The sequence below is a fragment of the Sapajus apella genome, unplaced genomic scaffold (assembly GCF_009761245.1).
Source record: "Sapajus apella isolate SASKATOON/1434 unplaced genomic scaffold, GSC_monkey_1.0 scaffold1023, whole genome shotgun sequence".
Taxonomy (NCBI): Eukaryota; Metazoa; Chordata; class Mammalia; order Primates; family Cebidae; genus Sapajus; species Sapajus apella.
The window spans coordinates 9258-19335 of record NW_022437949.1 but is presented as its reverse complement, the minus strand read 5'-3'; the positions used below and the strand labels follow the sequence as shown (position 1 = coordinate 19335).

Genomic DNA, 10078 nt, shown 5'->3' with positions numbered 1-10078 from the left:
TCTGGGAACCCAACCCACTAAACCTCCATACTGTGCCACCTCTCCAAGGACAGTCAGAGGGAGGCTACGTAGGAGAGGGCGGGTGAGAGCAGGGACAGCAAGGAGGAGGCAGCTGGGGAGGTCTGCCTTCATCCGGACACAGGCGGTGAAGTGCTGTTCTGGGAGGGCTCTGGCAGAAATGGTGTCTTTGGATCTTGGGCGGTAGGCACCTGGGTGCCAGGCCCAGGCTGAGCCCCATGGCCCCTAGGTGTGCAGAGGCAGAGTGTGTACTGCTTGGAGTGGCAGGCAGGGTCTGTGGACGAGGGGCACTGTGACCCCCTGGGCCAGCCCGATGACTGCCAGAGGAAGTGCAGTGAGTAGCCCTGCCCTGCCAGGTGAGCTGCCCCCACACCCCTGCCAACTCCCCACCCTCAGGCGACCTGGGTCTGCCACAGGCCCCTACTTCTGGGCCCCAGAGTTCCCAGGGAGGAGCACAGGCAGCCAGGTTTTCACGGGTCTTCCCAAGGCTGAAGCCCCAGCTCCCGGTCATCCCTTACTCCAGCCTGGGCCAGCCTGGACACCTGTGATCCTCCTCCTTAGGTCCCTGGATATGGAAATAGGCCTCAGGTCACGCTCACTTCCCCTGAGGGGAGGGTGGCAGGAGCGGAGGGGCTGGGCCATGTCACCAGACTTAGGGGGCAGGACACCTACCTGGGCTTGGAGCTCTGAAGAAGCAGCCACTGGCCTTGGTCCCAGCTCTGGGACCAACCCTGAGGGCCTGGGAGCCTGGCCTGGCCCTCCTTGCTGGTGAGCCTGCTGATGCCACCCATGTGCCCTTGCCAGGTGGTGGGCAGGTGAGTGGCAGCTGTGCTCCTGAGGGCCTGGGGGCCTCTCACGCCGGGTCATGCTCTGCATCCGTGGCATGGGGCTGGATGAGCAGAGTGCCCTGGAGCCGCCCGCCTGTGAACACCTTCCCCGGCCCCCAGCTGAAACCCTCTGCAACCGCCACGTGCCCTGTCCAGCCACCTGGGCTGTGGGGAACTGGTCTCAGGTGAGTGCGGGATGGGAGGGGCCGCCTCCAGTGCCACCCTTGGTCTCAGGCTACAGGGAGGCAGACAGCCTTCCTCCAGCCCTTACTGCCTGATACCGTGGGTGGGAGGGAGTCTGGGGCATTCCAGGGTCCAACCTGACTCCAAACCCTCAGGGATCAGGAAGCCCCTGCAAAGCCGTGGCCACAGCCATGACCTTGAGCTGGGTAGGGCCTGAGAGGGCTGGCTGGGGTCCCTGCCACTCTGACACCGGGCAGTGGACAGTGCCTTGTCCCCACCTTGCCCCATCATCCCCTGGCAGCCCGCCTCCCAGCCTGAGCCCCTCACCCTAGCTTCCCCCCCCCCCGTGCTCAGTGACATGCGGGGAGGGCACTCAGCACCGAAGTGTCCTCTGCACCAATGACACTGGTGTCCCCTGTGACGAGGCCCAGCACCCAGCCCGACAAGTCACCTGCTCTCTGCCACCCTGTCCATGGCCTCTGGACACACTGGTCCCTGAAGTCTCAGGCAGCGGCTCCTCCAGCCACGAGCTCTTCAACGAGGCTGACTTCATCCTGCGCCACCTGGCCCCACGCCCTTCACCCACCTCATCACCCAGGCCAGCCAGCATGGGCAACGCCATCGACGGGAGGCCCTGGAGCTGGACCCACTGGGGCCCGTGTTTGTGGACGACTTCTACTATGACTACAATTTCATCAACTTCCACGAGGACCTGTCCTAAGGGCCCTTTGAGGAGCCCGATCTAGACCTGGCGGGGACAGGGAATGGGACGCCCACACCACATGGCCATCCTGCTGCGCCCTCCACAGGTAGCCCCGTGTCTGCCACAGAGCCCCCTGCAGCCACGGAGGAGGCGGCACTGGGACCTTTGTCCCCTAGCCCTTGGCCCAGCCAGGCCAGCCGCTCCCCACCCCCACCCTCAGAGCTGACCCCTGGGAACTCTGGTCAATTTCCTGCCTGAGGAAGACACCCTCATAGGGGCCCCAGACCTTGGGCTCCCCAATCTGCCCTGGCCCAGGGTTTCCCCTGATGGCATGCAGATGCCTGCCACCCCTGGGGGCCAAAATGACTTGGTTGGCGAGGACAGCCAGTGCCAGCTGCCCCGTCCATGGCGGGACAGGACCAATGAGGTTTCCAAGGATGATGAGGAATCTGGGGGCTGCAGAGCCCCCCACCTGCCCCTGAGACCCAGCCCCATGCTGCCCTCTTTGTCCCCTGTGGGCAGCACCCACTCCTCTCCTGGTCCTGATGTGGTGGAGCTGTGGACAGGAGGGACTGTAGCCTGGAAGCCAGCTCTGGAGGGTGGCCTGGGGCCTGGGGACAGTGAGTTGAGGCCCACTGTGGAGGCAGCTCCTCCCCTTCCTCCTCCCATAGCCCCTCTGCCAGAGATGGAAGGCAGGGACAGCCCCCTGCAGCCGGGGACTCCCAACTCCCCAACCCCAGGACCAGGCCCCTGGAACCTGCGGACTGTGGCAGTGTGGGACACCTTCCTCCCCACGATCCTGACTGGCCTCGGGCACACACCTGAGCCTGACCCTGCCCAGAGCCCGGGACCCAAGGGCCAGCCTGAGTCCCTCAGCCTGAGGTGCCCCTGAGCTCTGGGCTGCTGTCCACACCAGCTTGGGACAGCCCTGCAAACAGCCACAGAGCCCCTGAGACCCAGCCCCCGGCCCCCAGCCTGGCTGAGGCAGGGCCCCCTGTGGACCTGTTGGCTGCCAGGAATGCCAGCTGGCAAGCTGGAAACTGGAGCGAGGCAAGTGGTGCGGGCCGGGCTGGCGAGGGAGTTTGCCCGGGACCTTGGTGATTGTTGCCTCATCTGAAAGTGAGCAGAGAGGGACACAGGTGCCGTCTGTCCCACCTCCCTCAGGGCAGGGGCTCCCAGGATTAGGCGGATGAGGAGACCACAGGGCCCATTCCTGGGCAGCACAGGGGGCCTCAGGGAAGCCAGGGCAGGCACACACTGGCAGCACATCCCAGGATGTGCTGAGTTCACTCAGACAGCTGTGCAGTGGGGAGGGTCCCCTCATGGCCTGCAGGCCCAGTCCTGCCCAGAAAGCAGCAAGCTTCCCTGAGGCTCAGCCTGGCTCCTCCACACTGGGCTCAGCCCACTGCCACCTGGCTCTGCCCTCAGTGGCTCCACCGTCCTTTGGCAGTGACCTGCAGGGGTCTGAGCTGCATGAAAGAAGCTGGCCAGTGCCCCCTCCCTGGGTCCCCAGATAGTCACTGCAGGAGAAGCAAGCTTCTGTTCAGATCCCTATTTTGGGTGTGAGAAGGGGCAGGCTGGTCAGGATAGTTGGTCAGGAGTGCCCGCAGGGTACCCTTCCCCTACCTCTGCACCAGTGACACTGGAGCACAGTCCTTTTGTCCTTTGTGGGCAGGGTCAGTTGGTTGCTGGGGGTGGGGGTTGACTTTATTCTCACAGTCTTCCTGGGTGGTGGGTGGAGGAGTCTATTTTGCAAATAAGAAAACTGAGGCCCAGAAGAGGGGCCTGTCTTGCTGAGGCCTTGCTATCCTAGGTGGGTAGTTCCTGGCTGTGGGGGCCTGGCAGGGATGGGGTCTGCCTGGCTTTCATGGGTCCGTGCCCTGCAGTGCTCCACCGCCTGCGGCCTGGGTGCCGTCTGGAGGCCGGTGCGCTGTAGCTCCGACCAGGATGAGGACTGTGTCCCTGCTAGCTGGCCCTAACCTGCCCGCTGTTGCCACCTGTGTCCTTGTGCCACCTGGCACTCGGGCAACTGGAGTAAGGTGTGTGAGGATGGAGCCAGGGCACGTGGCGGAGCCCTGGGTCCCCACGGCCTGTGTTCCGAGAGCGGCAGGGGAGGGCTCTGGGCTGCACGTCTGGGCACCTGATGGCACTGGATCTGAATCTCCTGGGAGTCTTCATTTTTGTCTGGCTTAGCCTGTCTCCTCCCCTCTGTATTTCTGACCCCATCTGGACTTGTCTTTCACCAGCTTGCCTTTGTTCCTCCCTTTCTTCGTCTGTCCCCGCCCATGGCAGCCCCTGGCTGGGCACCTTTTGCCTGAGACCTGCCAGCCTTGGCCTCCCGCTGGGGCTCTTCAGGGATTTTCCCCAGGCTGGAACGTGGGCCTGATGCCTTCCCTGCCACACGCCTCACGGGGTCGCATGTGTGGGCCTGCACGTGGGGGGTGTCCATACGCGTCTGTCCGTCCCCAGTGCTCCTGCAGCTGTGGTGGAGGCTCCTCAGTGCAGGATGTGCAGTGTGTGGACACAAGGGACCTCCGGCCGCTGCAACCCTTCCATTGTCAGCCAGGGCCAGCCAAACCGCCCACGCACCGGCCCTGCGGGGCCCAGCCCTGCCTCAGCTGCTACACTTCTTTCTGGAGGGAGGTGAGGCCTTGGGGTCCAGTTGGGGGGAGAGGGCGCCCTCAGACGCTGGCTGTGCCCTGACTCCTTCCCTGCACCCCAGTGCTCTGAGGCCTGTGGTGGTGGTGAAGAGCAGCGTCTGGTGACCTGTCCAAAGCCAGGCCTCTGTGAGGAGGCACTGAGACCCAATGCCACGCGGCCCTGTAACATTCACCCCTGCACGCAGTGGGTGGTGGGGCCCTAGGGCCAGGTGAGCTGGGCTGTGTGGAGGAGAAGGGAGCAAGGGCTTGGCAGCACCTGGTCGGTCCTGGGTTGGGTGAAACAGCTATTGAGTGTGGCTGAGAGCCAGGCTGTCTCTGGCCACTGCTCGTGCAGCAGTGACCGGACGAGGTCCCGCCCTGCTGGTGCTCACAGCCTGCCAGGGAGAAACAGACAAGGAAAGGGCACTTGTGCTGCGATGTCAGGGAAGGCCTTTCCAGGAGGGGCCTCGAGTTGAGACCAGAGGGAGGAGTCAGTGATGTCAAGGACAGGGATAAAAGGGACAGTAGGTGTGAAGTCTGAGGCAGGAATGACGAGCTTGGGGCGATCAGGGAGCCTGGCAAAGGCCAGCGGCAGAAGGGGGCAGAAGAGGAGCCTCGGGTGGGCAGGACACCTTCTGCCAGGTCTGTTTAGAATGAAGGGGTTCAGAAATCTCAGCTGTGGGTCCTGAGCCAGGCCCTGGAGTCACCTGGGCCAGGGTTTGAGTCTTTGTCCCACTGGCTGCTGAGTGACTCTGGGCAGTTTGCTTTGCCTTGCTGGGTCACTACGTTTTCATCTGTAAAATGGGGACAGCTTGAGAGAGGAGGGTCAGGAGGATTAAATGAAGTAACGGGATGAAGCACAGGTCTGGGCACAGACTCAGCGGGCACAGCACAACATTGGCACAGATTCGGCGCATATTCAGGGCTTTTAGACCCACACCTGATAACAACGAAGCCTGGCAGGCTGGGCCCCGGTTGTGAAACCTGTCTCCTCGCCTCCTGCCTGTGGGCTGGGCAGGTCCTCTGCCCCATCTTCGGGCACAGTGGTGTCTCGCCCACGTCTTTGCCTGCTTCTGCATTAGGGCTCCATCCCGGGAGCTCTGCCCAGGCCTCTCAGGCATGTCCCGTGAGAGGTGCTCGCTGCTCTGCAGCTTCAAGGGCTGTCCCCACTGTTCTCACGCCACTCCCCACTGCAGGAGCTGATCCCACAGTGTGAGTGGGGTTTGAGTACCGAGTGGGGTCTAGGCATGGGACCAGGCCCTCCCAGGTGGCACTGAGGGCAGGGCTGGGAGCAAGGACAGGCCAGTCAGGCACAGGGCGCAGGGATGGCTTTCCAGAGGAGGTGTTGCTGCCCCCACTGCTAAGGTGGCTGAAGGAGACACTCCCTCCCCACCCCCCACAGTGTTCACCCCCCTGTGGTAGGGGCGTCCAGCGGTGCCTGGTCAAGTTTGTCAACACCCAGAGGGTCAGAAGAGAGAATGTATGTGTTGGGGGCAGAGGAGTCAGAAGTGTGTGTGTGTCTGTCTCAGGGGCAGGGGTGTCGGGGGAGAGACTGTGTGTGTGTGTGTGTGTGTGTGTGTGTGTGTGTGTGTGTGTGTCGGGCAGGGGGGTTGGGGGAGAGAGAGAGAGTGTGTGTGTGTGTGTGTATGTAGTGTGTGTGTCAGCAGCAGGGGGTCAGGGTGTCCATACCACTTTGGCCAAGGCCCTTCTGCCAGGACACAGCTGGTCAGGAATTCCAGGTGCCTGAGGAAGATAGCGACCAGTGTGGCCATGAGGCCTGGCCTGAGAGCTCCCGGCCGTGTGGCACCGAGGACTGCGAGCCCATCCAGCCACGCTGTGAGTCCCCGAACCCCTGGCTCTCTGCTAAAGTGAGGTGGGGTGGGGAGGGTGATGGGGAGTGGGATTGTCAAATCATCGCACCCACGGCACCAGCTGGCTCCATCTGCAGTCTCGGCTCAGGAGCCACGTGGCCACTGAGAATCCTGAGGCCACAGGATGCCATGCTGGAGCCTGGGCTGTGTTGGGAGCACAGGGGGTCCCAGCCACACGATATCCTGCTGGCAGATGTCTGGCATCAGGGGAGGAGAGGGAGCGGCCCTGGCCCCTGAGCTGCTGTGTGAACCTGTGTAAACTCTTTTCCTCTGGGTCAGTCTTCCCATAGTGAGGCCAGGGATGTCCCTGAGACTGTGTGAAAGCTGGGCCTGGATGAGTCTGGGTCCCCAGCCCTGGCCTGCCCATTTCCTGGCCAGAGGGCTGCCTAGAGTGAGCAGTGGAACCGCAGGGAGGGCTTCCCCCCCAGGGTCCTGCTAGCCCCAGTGGTGGGGGGATTCCTGACCAGCCGTGTCGTGGCAGAAGGGCCTGGGCCAAAGTGGTCTGGACACCCTGACCACCTGCTGCTGACACACACACATGCACACACACACACTGTCTCTTCCGACCCCCCTGCCCCTGAGACACACACACACACACACGTCTCTCTTTCTCCCGACACCCCTGACCCTGAGGCGCGCGCGCGCACACACACACACACACTATCTCTCTCTCTCTCTCTCTCTCTCTCTCTCCCCCCCAGCTGCCCCCATCGGTGCTAAGTGCAGGAAACCGTGGCCCTGGTGTCTCACCTGGGCACCCCTCGCCAGCTGTGTGGCCTTGGGCTCCATTTCCCTGTCAGGGCCTTCATGTGCTGAATCACGGGGCTGTCAAGCGCCATCCTTGCATAAATGAGGTCCGGGCACAAAGTGCCCCACACTGCGTGGGCATCCAGGTGGTGCTCAGGGAAGGCTTTTTCCTCTTCCCCAAAGCCACTGTCATCCCCAATTGCAAGGTCAGGAAGAGGGCCTGGGGCTGCCTCTAGCAGTCTAGGGCACCCAGAAGCTGTAGCGGGAAGAGGTGCAGCCCCCTGTGTTAATGGCTGTCTGCCCCCTGCCCCTTGGACAGAGTTGGCAGCCAGGGCACTCAAGCTGGCATTTGGGGCCCCCTGCAGTCTCCCGGGTCTGCCTCTCCCCTTGTTTAGCATAGCCTTCTCTATCTGCTCCTGGACAGCCCTCATTCAGGCTCAGAGTGTCCGCTGCCGTGCCTCACTACCCTGCCTCTGGCAGGGGTGGCCTTCTGCCTCAAATCCCATTATCTCAAGGCCCAGAGGCAGTGCCCCCACCCTGCCCTGCCTGTCCTCAGCACGCACCCAGCCAGCATCTCAGCACTCCTATGAGCGCTCAGCTGCCTGAGCTGGCTGCTGGCATCACATCTCTTGCTTGTCAGGGCTAGGCTGGCTACAGGGAGTGGGTGGTTACCATACCAGGTGGTGAGGACCACATGGGGCAGGGAACAGGAACTGAGGCACCTGGGGGCCCAGAACCAGGGACGATCGCCCACAAGGCTCTGGGCTTGCAGGGTCTCCAGGGGTGGGTGTGAGTGGGTGGAGGGTGGGGCTGCTTAGGTGGCTGAACTAGAAGCTGTCTTAAGTGAGTTTTCAGCTGCCAGTGTTTTCAGCTGCCCGTGAACAGTGGAGGGGAAGCAGGAAGGTGTCTTGCACCTTGAGACCTGGAATTCCCAGGATGTTTTGCTGGGGTGTGGGACAGTGTGGTGGATATTTGGAAAGCCTGGAAACTCCAGAGTGTGTGGTCACTGCAATGACTCAGCATGGCCGCATCTGTTTGCTGCAGAGGTGGGGTTGACAGAGGAGGGGACCGAGGCCCGAGAGGTGAGGCAGCTTGTGTGAGGTCACCCTGGGCGAGCAGGATGCAGCCTGCAGATGTGCGCTTTGGAGCTCTGCCCAGAGCTGGGCTGGCGGAGCCTGCCTGCTGCCTCATGCCCTCTGTGGGTCCTGGAGGATGGCCCAGGCCCAGGGCCGGCTGCTCCCCTCCTGCTGCTCCTCCCCTGGGAGATCTGCTGGAGTGAGCAGGGCCAGGGTGGCAGCTGGGGGTTTTCAGCAGTGACAGCAGCATCAGGAGCAAGGCCAGGAGGCTGGAAAAAAGCCACTTCCCAAAATAGCTCCAATAACCACAGGCAGGAGGGCCCAGCCGAGCCTCAGCCCTGACAAGCCTCAGCCCCTGGTTTCCGCTGACAGGCTGCAAGGTCCAGTCTTTCAAGGCTTCGTGGCCTCCTTGAGAAGTGGAAGGCTGGCCTGGGAGATAGGATCCTGTGACCCCAAAGCCGAGGCTGAGTGCAGCCCCCGTGGCTGGAGGGGGTCACAGAGGCCTGGTAGGACAGGTGCACTGGAGCAGGGGGAGGTGCCAGGAGTGGGGGCCGAGGCCACTGCAGGCTGGCAGCAGCCCCTAGGACTGCAGCTCTGTGCCAGGCTCTGTCAGGGGATTCCAAGGCTAAGCAAGGATGGAGATGGGGTGGCAGGGCATTGCCCTGGGCAGGCTTTTCTGTGGGCATTTGAAGGAGTCAGGGTGGGGTCTCAGTACCTTTCCTCCAGAAACCTCAGCCCACCAGTGCCTGTTCTCCAATCTTGGGGGTCGGCCATGGGAAGGTGGGACAGAGACAGCCACAGTTGGAGACGTGCAACTCCGGTTCGGGAGCCCCTCCAGAAACCGGGGCCCTCTACATGGCAGGGAGCTGCTGGAGCCTCTTTAAGGTGACTGGTGTGGGGAGCCAGGTTCTGTGTACCCCAAACCACTGATGCCCCCCTTCCCCCTTCTCCAGGCTGTGAGCGGGACCACCTGTCATTAGGATTCTGCAAGACACAGCGCCTGCTGGGTCGCTGCCAGCTGCCCACTGCCTGCACCCAGTCCTGCTGCTCATGTGCTCCACCCAGCCATGGCGCCCCCTCCCGAGGCCATCAGCAGGCTGCCCGCCGCTGACCGCATCAGGATGCACAGACCGACCGATAGACCTCAGTGCCCACCATGGGCTGTGGCGGAACCCCTGCCTCCTGTGCCCTAATGGTGTTAACCCCCTTCCCCATCCAGCGGCAGGCTGGGGACCTCCTCCCCCTCAGAAAAGGTATTTTTTTTTAACAGTTTGTTTAACATTTGTTATTATTTTACATAAATGAGCATTACCATTCCAAAGCACAGCGTGACTTCTTGAATTTGGAGAATCTTAAAAGTCAGAAATTCTTCTCCCTACCCCTCTGCCCCAATCTCCACTGCGCAGCATCTCAGCAGGCAGCGGCTTTTCACCTGCTCCCCTGGGGCAGATCTGCTGGGGGCAGAGCAGCAAGTGAGTCAGTGAGAGCAGGCCTCTGGAGCCAGGGGGATGATACCCTGGGAGACCTGTCTGCAGAAGGCTGGGTTCTGGGGCAGGAAGGTTTTCTGAGCAGGGGTGGATACAACTTGGCCCTTACTTGCAGCCTTCCTCCAGCTCAGGCACCCAGGTTTTCCTGGAGCCCCACTCTGAGGTCCTCAGAGACCTGCCCACCATGTTACTTGCAGGGACTGCTCCCTGGTGTGATGGGGGCTGGGGCCCCTGTGGGCAGCTCGCTGGCCCTCTCTGATGTATCTGTTGACTCTTCTGCAAAACCCAGGCAGAGGGAGAAGAGCAGGCTGGCCAGCTGTGCCCTTCTGTGTCTCTTTATCTGTGCCCAGAGACGGGGCTGGGCTAATTGTCACTGCCTCAGGGCGGTCCCTTCCCCACCACCAGCCCCAGCGCCAGGTTCCTACCACGCTGATCTGTGGCCTAGCAACCTGGCACCTGTCTACCCACAGCCCCTTCCCCTCCCATAAAATCTAGTCCCATGGAGAATGTGCCCACAGCAGGGAATA

At 62.3% G+C, this 10078-nt stretch overlaps 1 pseudogene; it reads left to right on the top strand.

Annotated features, from left to right (window-relative positions):
• Positions 1-247: 247 nt before the first annotated feature.
• Positions 248-9385, top strand: LOC116546532 (annotated as a pseudogene).
• The last annotated feature ends 693 nt before the right edge of the window (positions 9386-10078 follow it).